Source organism: Nanorana parkeri, unplaced genomic scaffold (assembly GCF_000935625.1).
Source record: "Nanorana parkeri isolate BGI_ZX_2015 unplaced genomic scaffold, ASM93562v1 scaffold66, whole genome shotgun sequence".
NCBI classification, from domain to species: domain Eukaryota; kingdom Metazoa; phylum Chordata; class Amphibia; order Anura; family Dicroglossidae; genus Nanorana; species Nanorana parkeri.
The window spans coordinates 831,268-840,598 of NW_017306334.1; the positions used below are offsets into that span (position 1 = coordinate 831,268).

General features: G+C 44.7%; 1 protein-coding gene across 1 annotated transcript in view; it reads right to left on the reverse strand.

The window, feature by feature from the left end:
* The window catches only part of IL1RAP (interleukin 1 receptor accessory protein), a 150,994-nt gene extending 142,720 nt beyond the window's left edge, over positions 1 to 8,274 (reverse strand). The window contains exon 1 of the mRNA XM_018576415.1: positions 8,017 to 8,274. The gene's annotated coding sequence lies outside the window, so the exon portion shown is untranslated. The remainder of the gene's footprint in view (positions 1 to 8,016) is intronic.
* Positions 8,275 to 9,331: the final 1,057 nt, after the last annotated feature.

Sequence of the window (9,331 nt, forward strand, 5' to 3'; positions counted from 1 at the left end):
GAAAGCCGAACAAAAAAATATTTAGCAGTGTGTACCTAGCGCAGTGAACTTTTGTTCATGGGTTCAGATACATTGGCTTACTTTATTGGCTAACTTAGGTTATTTAGGGTGCAAGTGGTTTGTTCTCTTCATCAGTTTTCTTCAGCTGCACTCCTTTCCCAAAAACATGCAGACTAGACAGCAGTGTAGCTTATATGCAAATTCTGGCTTTTTGACAAAACCACTAGCCCTCACCTCAAAACACTACTTCTTGTTGTGATTGCTTACACAACAAGTGTACACTACACTAGGTGTACACTAAACTATGTTGTAGTATGCTTACTAGCCTGCAGAAAGCAGGCAGTGACGCATGACTGTTATATAATAGGGCAGAGGTGTCTTGAATGTACAGGTTGTGATGAACAGCTTGGTTTCCTCTTCTCCATGCTGGGCGAAGGGTGAAATAGTGGCACCCTGTGGGGTAATAACTCAGGGGTGGGGTGGTTGATGAAGTTTAGTTTTAGTTTACCAGTCACACATCAGTGATTTGCTTATAAGCTGTATTGTTCATATTTGGCAGTAGTTTTTGTAAACATTTGCAAAGCAGAGTGTTCTTTCCCAATACAGTACTATTATAATTTAGCCAGCTGCATCGGTATACTGGCTACAAAGCTTTCCATAGACCACAACTCTGCAGAATAAGGCATTGAGGTCTTTGTGCTTTTCCAGATCACACAGCTCTCTAGGAACTATGTAATGTGTGTGCTATTAGATAAGTGGATGATCCTCTCGAGGCTAAAATGTACATGGGCTATGAGAGCCCATCCGAGAGCAAACCCATGCTGTACCTGCCTTGTGCTCCCTCTAAAGGATATGGAACAAACATTTTCATTGAACCCTTTTCAGCAGCACACCTAACCTATAGGTGCCAGGTAGAAGCTGACAAAAGTGTACAAGACATGCACTAAAATCAACCCCCATTGAAAAGTGGCTATGTAAAATTCAAATGCACTGCCCCACTGAGTCCAATGAACCCTTCAGACACCTGTATAGAACTCTGCAACCTTTTCTTTGGAAAGGCATAAAGCAGGCAGAGTTTGGTGGAGCTGTCTGGTAGTCTGCAAATGCCATGGAAGAATACTTGAACAAAGGCCCAGTGCTTTTGGGGAAAAGAGCAGATAAAAAAAAGTGTCACTGTGTCATTGTACTGTGATCGTTGTTATGGCCTGCTTTGGCAGGCTTCAATGGGAAAATGTCAGTGTGTTTTTAACATCTGTTTAAGATGCCTCTGAGATCATTTGGAACTCATTGCAGCTGCATTTCACCTGCTGTTGACCTCATTCTGACCTGCTCCACACTGCTTTTGGATTTTAATTGACTTGTACAGTGAGAGAAGCAGTTCTGAAGCAAACAAATAGTCAGTAGATACCAGCCCTAAAAAGGTAATACACATTACTTAGCATGCAGGCACTATACATTAAAAAAAATATATCTGATGCTAGATCAAACTTAACATGCTAGTTGCTTGGCTGTCAGAGACATACTTGAATACTATGAGTCACTGACCTTAAATACGTTTACAATGTGACAGACAGCGGTTTCCGACTTCAGTCATTGTGTAAGGATACAGATAATGTGTGTTGCAGCATGTGAAAGGGTCCCTGATCAGGTATACAACTCATTGGAGACAGGTGGGTGTTGCCCAGAAAAGATTGAATATCCTTCACTTAAGGTGCCCATACACTGCACGATTCTCGTACGAGAATCGCGGGAAATCCCGTGATCGTACGAGAATCGTGCAGTGTGAATGAAGACGTGCGACCGTTTCTACTGTACGGTCTCACGTCTTTTGTCTAAGGAGCATGCTAGAAAACCAGCCGAAAAATCTTACGATTTTCGGCTGGTTTGAACGATGCTCGGGAGACAAATGCGGAACGGGCCGGTGTGCGCACGTTCAGCATTGCGGTCATCGGCAGCCCCCCCCCCACGGGGGGGGCTTGCTATGATCGAAAGTACGATCTGTCGGTCCAAGATGGGAAGATTGTACGTTTTTTAAATTACTTTACAACCATCGCAAGACTAAGGTCTTGCGATGGTTGTAAAGTGTATGGCCACCTTTAGCTCAGTGCTCGCTCCTCTGGACGCAGATTATTCCAGGAGCAGCATTCGTGTGGACAGACACGACAGGAGTGCGTGTCCAGACCTGTATGGCCTTACAGACAGGCACTCTGACCGGGCTGATGCCTAAGGAAAAAGTTCTATCTGTGGTGAAGGCTGAGGGTCTAAAGAGACCAAATAGGCAGGAGGCTGAATACTTGTAGACGCTGAGAATGCCTGCAAGGGTAAACTTTGTGTAAGGGAACTTGTGTGGCAGAAGCCCTAAAACATATGTATCTGAGTGGACTGAGTTCTTAGAAGCTCTCCATTTGGAGCTTAAAGTGACATTAAAGTAAAAAAAAAATGTTGCCCTCCCACCCCATGCTAATGTTAGCACTTACCTTAAATGATGTCTCTTAAAAGGAGAACTATGAGATGAGTGATTTCCACTCACCTCATAGTTCTAGCCGACCTGTGGCAATGAGACTGTCACAGGTCGGCTCAGTAGATCGGGAGGTGAGCGAACACATACCACGCTGTAACACGCTGTAGCTCGCGGTATACTGAGCTTAGGGTAACGGGAGGGCGCTAGTTTGTGTCCTCCCGTTACCCTAAGGAGAACTATGGGGAAAAACACTGACCCCATAGTTCTCCTTTAATCCGATCTTCCTCTTCTTTCCTGATGTTTTCATCTGTCCCTCCAGTGATGCGGTGGCTCTCCGATTCAGCGCTGCTCCTCTCTGCTTGCAGGCACTTCCTATCCAGCAGTGTCTGCATGAGGGTGCACGCGTCCATAGACTTACCTTGCGTCTCTGCTGTTCTCCCGGCCAAGAACCTGAACTGCGCATGCACCCGCCCTAAGATGCTTTGCGGCCGCCCGAGCAGTTTCGGATTCTAGGGCGGGAGCGCGCAGCGATAACGAGGTAAGTTTAAACCGCTGTTAAAGCGGGTTTTTTTTTCAACTTTTTGCCTATATCTACTGCTTGCTAGCAGTAGTTATAGGCAAAAAACGGAGGGTTTAGAACCCCTTTAATGTCACAACAGATACAATCTAATAGTTTTCTACCTTTCCTGATCTTGTACCGGATTACTGACTCTGCCTTCATATTTGTTTCAGAACAGGTTTCCTGAGCAAGCAGCAGATATGTTTTCCATACCGAAAGGTTTCCACTAGAAACAGATGTAATTTGTCGTTTGACAATATACTCTATGGTGGTATTGTCAGAGCTTCTATACTGTTCTGCAATGGCTATTTCTGATGACAAGCTGCTGCTTTTGTGATTGACGGTCATCAGAGAGAGACCATCACAGAATCATAAGGAGGTGTCCTGACAACTGTAGAATGGAGATGGCTCTCAAGGGAGGGTTTGTACACAATTCAAAAGACAGCTTAGCTGAAAGGAACAGAGCTAGAAGAATCTGGTTAGAGAAAACCTTTGATGAATGCACCAGGGTCTCCCCGAAAAGGTTTTCTTCACTGGTCCTTTTTCCACCCCACAAAGAGACTGTAAATTACAAAGGGAGAAACTAAAAACAGCTCAGTACTAAACATATCACTTTATTAATACAGTGAGCAGTAACCCTTTCTCTCCTGTGGTCCTGCTCATGTATCCTACTCCAAGTCTGTTTTAATACTTTTGCATATGCACCAAATAACCAACAGTATAGACTTAAAAATAACAAAATACTTCTTGTAATAGCAGAGAGCCTATTGATTTTAAAATGTGGGATCCATGGCTTGCTATGTTCTAAAAATGTCTGTCAAACCAACAGTATATTGTAAAACTGGACTGTTCAAATCCTAGGAACCAGGCAGCCAATGCTCCTTTAAAAAGGAGAACTATGGGGTTAGGGCTTTTCCCCATAGTTCTCCTGAGGGTAACGGGAGGACACAAACTAGCGTCCTCCCGTCACCCTAAGCTCAGTATACCGTGAGCTACAGCTCCCGGTATACTGAGACGCCACAGCTGAAACGGATCCCGACAATTATGTCTGGATCCGCCCAGCTGCGTGAGTGATAGCTGGCTCTGCCTATCTAGAGGCAGAGCCAGCTGTACCCGCCCCCTTCCCCATCCGTTCCGCCAGTCAGCACTGAAGGATCGGAGCGGGGAGGGGGGAATCCAGTCCCTCCCCTGTCACGGCTATCAGCCGTGACAGGATCGAGAAGTGAGCGAACGCCGGTATGTGTTCGCTCACTTCCCGATCTACTGAGCCGACCGTGACAGTCTCATTGTCACAAGTCGGCTAGAACTATGAGGATGAGTGAAAAGCACTCACCTCATAGTTCTCCTTTAAATATTACTGCTAGCATCTAAATTTCAAGGTTTTCTCTAGCTGATGTCAATGTAGCTGGTTCCTAAAAATCCTGATGGCTCCTGGATTGGACAGACTGGCTTCTGAATTCCATATTTATTTGTCTGCTCTTGTCATACACAAAAACACAATTTAGTCAACACATTTCTACTATATGTAAAAGATGATATTGTTTAAGGTTAAAATATCAGACCAGACCATTCAAGTGTTATTCTGGTTATGGGAGGAGCTCGGTAGGCTTGTCAGGCGTTGGTTTCCTATATGTCTTGGATAATTTAAAACAGCGAGATCTCCCTGCCATAATTCATGATCCTGTTCCTATCCACCAAGACGTTTTGGGTCCACCCACCTTTGCTTGTTCCAGTTATCTCCCATTGGCATTCTCCAGAAAATAAATGGCAAAAATTGAAAAGGGAGAATGGAAGCCCCCTATAATGGTCAAAACAGCGATGTAGAACCATGAACTCAATTTCAATGATTTCATGTTTTAACCAATAGTATATGTTGTGTACATTAGACAACTATTCTATTAGCATAGTTGTGTCAATCAGGCTGGGGGGGAGGAGGGTGTTAAATTACTCTACTTTATTATCTGTTGACGTACACATAGACATTAAAAATACTAAACTGAAGAGCTTACTAAATGCTGCTGAACAGGCTAAATGCTTGTTTCAGGCCTCATTTTCACTGGTGATTAGGGCGTCATGAATCAGTGGATTCTTGCGACTGGAATCACAGATACTTGCCAAGAGCTGCTGCCGCTCAGCCTGTGCGAATCAATGGCAGGAGTGGCAGCTGTCTGCCACTATTCACATGTATCTGCTTACCTGCCGCCAGGAATAGATGATCGGCCATGGACGCAATCTGTCTGCATCCAAGGCCGCACATCTGCCCCTTGCCGCAGGTAACCACTGGATGTGTGGATACATGTGGAGAGCGGCAGACAGCAGCGGCTCCTGTCAGCCTATCATTGATACAGATTTCCCAGCTGCAGCTGTCCATAACCCCTCTGCGATCCCAGCAGCAAGAATCCATTGATGTTTGCCACACATGTACACAAAAGCTTATGTGAATGAGGTGAAAAGCTTGAGCAAGAGCTACCATTGAAATATACACATTCTAAAGTTAAAGTGACACTAAACTCAAGAGTTAAATCTTAAAAACACATTCAAGTACCTTATTTGTGCATCACTCAGCCGTAGATCCTCAAATCATTTCTGAATTCATGCCGACACTGTCTTTTCTTCTGGAGGGAGGCTACTTTTGTTCTCCATGGTCCCTGTATATGTGTTCCATGGTCCCTGTATGTGTGTTGTAAAGTAGTCACCACTCCAAGCTCACTCCTGTAACGGACTACAATCTTTTTATTATTAAAGTGGTGGACTACAAGCTTGGAGCGCTGACTACTTTACAACACACACAGGGACCATGGGGAACAAAAGTAGCCACCCTCCAGAAGGAAGGACAGTGTCAGCATGAATTCAGAAATTATTTGAGGATCTACAGCTGAGTGATACAGAAATAAGGTCCAGTATTGTTTATAGTTAAGGTATTTGAATGTATTTTTAAGATTTAACTCCTGAGTTTAGTGTCACTTTAAAGCGTGGTGTGGTGTAAGGGTTTCAGAAAAGTAGTTTGATGTATTTTAAATGCTTTGTACCTGTTTTTGTAAACGTTTACCAAATGTAATACTCTTCAGACTAGTGTTTACAAACTAAGGTGAGAAAAGCGGCAGTGTGTCCCGAACACCAAACCTGGGAACACCACTGATGCGAAGAACCTAAAATCCAGCAGCTTTGGCATAAAGCTTGCTGAGTTTTTCCATGCTATCTACCCGACACCACAAGCTCTGAAAAGCTTACATATTCAGAATTCCAAATCGTGACAAAAACAAGCTATAAGAAAAGCTTTTTACTCAGTTCAAAAGCTTATGAAGGTCCAAAGCAGCAGCAATAAGGAATGCCTTGTATTTGGGATGTATTTACCATGCGTTCACACTGCATTTTCAATGACTTGTATAAGGAATAACAGTGGTACATGGCAAAAGCAATAATAAACTCAATCAAACAGTGCTCCATACGATCCCATTAAAATGTGTTTACCATGCGTTCACACTGCATTTCCAATGACTTGTATAAGGAATAAAAGCGGTGCATGGCAAAAGCACTAATAAACTCAAACACTGCTCCATATGATCCCATTCACATTATAAACACTGCACCCCAGATTCATCAGAGAACACAAAAACCCGGGTACACTAGCTTCTAATGACACAAAACTTGCCACATCATGCTCTAAACCATCCGTATAAAAATGTCTGTGCTTGGTGAACTAAGACAGTAATCCTCTTGAGGGGCAGGAACTGAATGGTTTTAATGTTCTCTGTAACATTGGGGAAAAGTGTCACTTCTGTATTATTGAGTAAAATAAATGTATGCAAATTGAGAGCATAGGGGAGACATTTAAAGATCTGGGGGGGTACGTATACACAAGCTCCTTTTTTCAATTTAGTCAGGATTGTCTGATTGTAGACATCAGATGTTGAAGTAAGGCACAGCTAAAAGCAACGAAGGAAAGCAAAGTGCAGTACATCAGAAAATCCCATAAAATGTTGCATATCATCAGTCAGACCAGTAAAAGATGATATTGTTTTTACGATGATTTGCTCACAGGATGATTTGTTCCGATGGATAAATGCATTTGCTCAAACAGATGCACAAATGGCACACACACACAAAACCAGATGTGAGATAAACAGATTGAAGAGTTTTAACTAAGGAAGTCCAACAAATGTAATAAAGTTGGCACGGCAGTCACTGTTACGGAATCCACCCTGCAATAATAGAGTGGCCTTGTGCTATAAATAAAGCAATACGTTTGTATGGTCCTATCAATCTGCTAACACTGCATCATACAGGTATAGAGACAAAAAATGAGAGCCTGGCTTGGGGTTACCAATCTGCAGAGCCCCATTTTCCTAGGCAAACACATTATTAATAACGTACCTTCAGATTCCTTGCCACACCCTGTCCAGGTGGATCACAAATACCAAGAATGATCTCTCCCTTTCCCCTAATTATATATATATATATATATATATATAGTAACAGCAGCAGGAAACACAGATCTATCCAGTGTTACACAACTGGCTCATTGCAGAAGCTTTAGTCATTAGAAGTTGCCATCGATCTCAAGTCTCAATCAGAACACTGGCATGGTAATACAACTCCATCCTGACAGTGGGAAGTAGATGGCACCAGCATGTTATAGAGGCAGTCTGATGTAGGGGGAAAAAAATAAAGATCATATCGATGACCAGGCTGTGTCAGTGATCCTGGGCTTGTCAAATGTCAGTGTAGACAGGAGACCAGCAAGTGTCAGCCTGCGCAACATGCCTGATCTATCATACAATGATAAATACACAGGGAGGACCACCAACACAGCATGGTAACTTCTCCATCCACAAAAAAAATTATGGGCAAGGTACGATCGTGTCTGCTGAGTACACAGGAGGATCACATAGATCATCAGATATAAAAGCTATGACTGTGAAACATGGTGGGGGAACCTCGGACACACCATCGGGGTATCCAGGTGCTCCGGGTCCAGCAGTGTCCCTCTCCTCACCTGTGTCAGCGGCTGGCTGTCCTCTTCGGGGCTCTGATCACTAGCAGACACTCCGGTTCAGGGGAGCAGAGCTCTTCTCTTCCATGTCACAGAAATGTCGGTGGCAGCCCAGCCGCGGGTCACCCAGACACTTTCCATTACACTTTTCTCTCCCTTGCTTGCCTCTTCCCTGCCCGCTCCTGCGGCACCTCCCCCGGATCCCCGGGCTACAGCTAAATCAGCATCCTCGGCATCCCTTTAGACGTGCACGCTCCTTGCTCGTCCCCGTCAGCCGCTGTACAGACTGTTAGAGGCTGGGACGGAAGAGAGGTGTACCAGAGCGAGTCGTATGGCATCTGCTTTTATATTATGTATAAGAAATGCTGTCATCGCTTCAAGCCCATCAGCGTTCATTGTTTTCAGTTTTGCACAGGCTCTTTAAAGTGTATTTAATCCCCAAAACAAAAATATAATATATTGCAGCTTACAGGTCCTTAGATGTGGTGGCTGCATTCATTTTTAGCCTTTTTTCCTTTCATTGAGCCATTCATTAACACACCTCCTGTCTTAAGGTGCCCATACACTGCTCGATTCTCGTACGAGAATCGCGGGAAATCCCGCGATCGTACGAGAATCGAACAGTGTGAACGAAGACGTGCGACCGTTTCTACTGTACAGTCGCACGTCTTTTGTCTAAGGAGCATGCTAGAAAACCAGCCAAAAATCGCTTGAACGATGCTCGGAAGACAAATGCCGAACGGGCCGGTGTGCGCACGCGCACACTGCCCGTTCAGCATTGCGGTCATCGGAAGCCCGCCCCTCGGGGGCGGGCTTGCGATGATCGAGAGTGCGATCTGCCTGTCCAAGATGGGCAGATCGTACGTTTTTTTAATCACTTTACAACCATCGCAAGACTAAGGTCTTGCGATGGTTGTACAGTGTATGGCCACCTTTAGGGTGGCTAGGCTGACTCCTTCACTGTATCTATGGAGGAGCAGTGTTGTCACCCTTGGGCAGCAGCATTGTCAACCTGTGAAGAGGGATGGTTGTTAAGGCAGAACTACGGGCAAATAAAACTGTACCCTTGCAGTAAGTCTACCCTGCAAGGCTTAAATGAGAACTAGGAGGTGAGTGATTTCCACTCATCCTCATAGTTAGAGCTCACCTAATGAAACGGTCATAGGTCGGCTCTATCGCTTACTTCCCGATCATCGCCCTACATTGAGCGGTAACTGTCAGTCACCTCTCCCCGTAGGGATTCCCCCGCGATCCCCCAGCGCTGAATGGAGGAATAGATGGGGGGGGGGGGGGCCAAAGGGCTTTGCCTCTCCAAAGG